Genomic DNA, 3,916 nt, shown 5'->3' with positions numbered 1-3,916 from the left:
AGCAGTCAACGGGGGGCGATCGCCCACGTGAACTCATTTTTGTATTAACTAGCAAAAAAGCCCATGCGTTGCAATGGAAAAAAATACCACACTTCCCTAACAAAGTAATCATGAATGAAGACCTCAATGGGTCCACGTGCACTCTATCTATGTTGCCGCTTACCCTCCTTCCCACCCTTGTCAACGGCGGCCTCGGTGCTCACAGTCACAACTCGCTTGAATGTGGCCAATTCGAATGTGTCTCTCCTCTCCGTGTAAGTTGAGAAATCTACTTTTTTCACCTGGAGGTTTTACCGAGTCGTGCATGCGTGGTTATAGATGGTTTCTTTCTTCTTCAAACTAAATTAGTTGAGGCGTTGATTTCTAACCCGATCTACACCGGTACGAAAGAAAGATGGATTATTCTCTATTGATTAATATTGTCCCCTAAATAGCATTTAATTTTTTTAACAGGTAAAAGAACATCATATTCAGATTCTACACATTTTTCTAATCAATTTCCATATATATAATGTGAAAATTGGAGTTAGGGTTTAGAAGATATGAATATTTTTAAAAAGTATTAGAATCACTTTTTTAAAATATTTAAGAGGTAAAATAAAATCATATTAAGATTCTAGTCATTTTTCTAATCAATTTCCGTACATGACATGTCAAAATTGGAGTTAGGGTCTAAAAGATATGAATATTTTCAAAAAGCATTTGAGCCTGTCAAAAAAATAGATGGATGGCAGGTTCATTAAATAAAAGATCAAGGTGTTTTCCGGAAAAATGTGAATCCTTTTTTCACTTAATTTAACACCGCTGGTTCATTAACTAAAAGAGGAGGGGGTGTTTGAAAAAAAAGGAAAACGAACCATTTTTTGCAATTAAATTTAGGATTGTGGGTTGAATTCTCATAAACAGAGGGAATTTTCTACAAAAATGATGACGTCGTACGCCCAAAACCGATAGCCACTTTATTAATAGATAAAGATAATAAAAGAGAGGGGGTCAGTTATGGGGCGGGAATTGGACCTTGTTCGATGTGGGGACAGTTCGGCTCACGCGGTGGTCGTCCGTCCCAGGCGCCGAGCTTGCACAAGCTCATGTGGTAGCCCGCTGATGCGGCCTCTATGATCACCCGCAACTCCAGAATGGGGGCCACCCGCCATGAGGACCGGCGAGGCCCGCATCCCGACCACCGCTATATTCGGGGCCTCCCTCATTGTGGCGCTACTCCAGTTGGCACTTTTGTCTCTCAAAAAATATAGATTTCCCGCTCAAACGTGGCTATTGGAACGGTTTTGTAGGCTACTAAAATCTGGCAAATCGGATAAATTTCCCTGGGACAGTTTTTGTTAGGATTAACTTAATCCATGCTTAAAAAACACGACTGCTAACTGGCAATTGCCGCGGGTTGCACCCCCCCCCCCCTTGTGGAACAGGCACCTGTTGCATTGCATCCCTTGTAGCACTATATAAATATATGGACTATCAATAAAGATGATTACACATAGTCATCATTACTTTTCTTGGATATTGTCTCTCGTTTTACTTTGCAACACGTTATCAACATGATCTACCGAGAGAAGAATGCAAGGACGGAGGCAACAACTCCAGCGAATTCCAGTAGTGAGAAAATCACTCAAAGAACAAGAAGCTTCTATAACCAATTCAAGGCATCATGCTAAGCTGTTTAAATTTTTGAGAAGTTTTGCATTTTCTGGAGGTTTCTCGGTGAAAAGGGGAAGATACATGGCATGTTGCCTCATATATCTATGCCAGGCTGCTTCAAGAAGTTGGGGTCATTTATCCATACTAAGAAAACACCAGTTGAGAGAAGTGTGCCGCACTAGGCCAGACGGGTGCATCCGTCAGCATGTAGTTTTTCTAAATTGAATGCTTATGCTATTTGCAATTAACGTCATTATCAATCAATGTTAACACTTTTTATGTCCTAACCATTTTGTGAATTTTTTCAACAATTAGAATTTCAAATTGCGTATGAAAATTTTACAAACTTGAACACTTTTTCCAAAATTGTTAAAACATTCCCAACCATTTATGAAAATTTTAAAAAATTGTAAACCTTATACTTTTAAAAAATATGAACTTTTTATAAAAGACAAACATTTCTTAAATTTGTGGATGAAAAGTCATAATGGGAACATTTTATGAAATTCCGGAGTATTTAAAAAAATTGTAAACAAATAAGTGAAAACAAGAACATTTTATGGTATTCTTAACAAATTTGCAAAAAATTTAAACGGTATCAAAAGAATAATAAAATTGAAAAAGGGGACAAAAAATTAAGAAAAAAAGAGAAGAAAAATGTAAAAAATAGAGGGAAAATTCTTAAGACCTAGAAAATAAAAATGTTTAGAAAAAATGTTTGTAAATTTGAAAAACAATTGTGTTTTAAAAAAATGATCCTAAATTTGGAAAGTATTATCATTTGAAAATATGTTCATAAAGTTTTGAAATTGATCATGTTTAATGGAAATGTTTGCAAAATTTTAAAAGTTTTCATACTTGCAAAAGAATGTTCGCACTTACAGACAAATCTTGACAATTCTGAAAAAATGTTCATAAGTATAAATAATTCGTCACAAAATCAAAAAGAATTTTTTTATAAAAAGGTTCGCATATTTGAAAAAAAATGTTCGCATCAAAAAATAGTTAAAATTTCGTTTTTTCATGTTTTAAGAATGTTCGTATTTTCAATAAACACTTGAAAAACTGAAAATACGCATTAGCTACAATACCCCCTGGGTTGGTTCGCTACAGTGTCCGGCCCGGTCGTAGAGTGCCGGTTTGATCCAATATAGTGTCATCAAAGCCGTTTTTGTTCTAGTGGCTATCAATGTGTCCAGAACTAACCGGAGGTCCCAGGTTATGCTTCGTAAAAATCAGAGGTGCTCATAGGGATAGGTTATGCATGCGTTGATTCATAGGGGTGAGTATATGCTCGTGTATGTGAGTGATTTCAATTGTACTATGTTAAAAACAACATGGTCTGCGCTTTCCAGGCTGCCATTATAAATTTCTAATGCCTCGCATGGCAAACTGCCATAAACTGGTGCTCACATCACATACTTCACGCAGGCCAACCAGTCCTACTATATACTAGATAACACAAGCCATATGTATAAAATCAAAGTGCTCATTCATAGTTATTGTGATAAATAACATACCAGGGAATGGTTAATTTTATATATCCTCTTGACCGGCTGGTTGCTTTCACAAAAAACATCACCTAATTAAGGGGATGAGAATAGTTAAGCATGCAGAAAGACCAGCTCAGGCCTTCTAGAGCATATTCCCTGAAGATCTGAAGCAACAGTCTTTCTACCTAGAACACATACAATCACTGCAGAGCAACTTGGCAACTTCAGACGAAAGCACCTTTCATCTTCCTCAATTGATACTTATTATGTAATTTAGACTTCTGAATGTAAAATAATTCAACCGCAGGGAGAACATCTAGACAAGTGACGATGGTAGTGGTACAACAGTCTACCTTCAGCAAATTATGACACGGTTCGAAACAGAAGCATTATTGTCAAATGGAAAAATAAATCATACGTGCCTCCAACAAAAGTTCTACTATAACACTGTATCAAGTGTGAAACCCAAGTACTGAAATACATGCATAACTCATTATGAAAGTGAATGGTAAAAGAGACCATCACTTGTAAGAGCACACAAGAGATACCAATTACAATCCGTACAGACCAAAAGTATGTCGTACTCCAGAAGTGGATAGTACAACAGAACGACAATAAAAAGATACATATTAAATATTCCTTTCAGCTATTGCTCCATGAATGAATAATAACATGAAGAAATGTATAACTGGCAACACGAGTACAGTGTCCACCGTCAGCGATAGCACCAGACGACGTGCAAGAGGGCAATGCGTCAGGAAAATAGT

This window comes from Triticum dicoccoides, chromosome 4A (genome assembly GCF_002162155.2).
Source record: "Triticum dicoccoides isolate Atlit2015 ecotype Zavitan chromosome 4A, WEW_v2.0, whole genome shotgun sequence".
Taxonomy (NCBI): Eukaryota; Viridiplantae; Streptophyta; class Magnoliopsida; order Poales; family Poaceae; genus Triticum; species Triticum dicoccoides.
The sequence above is the reverse complement of the archived record's forward strand: the minus strand, read 5'-3'. Positions refer to the sequence as shown.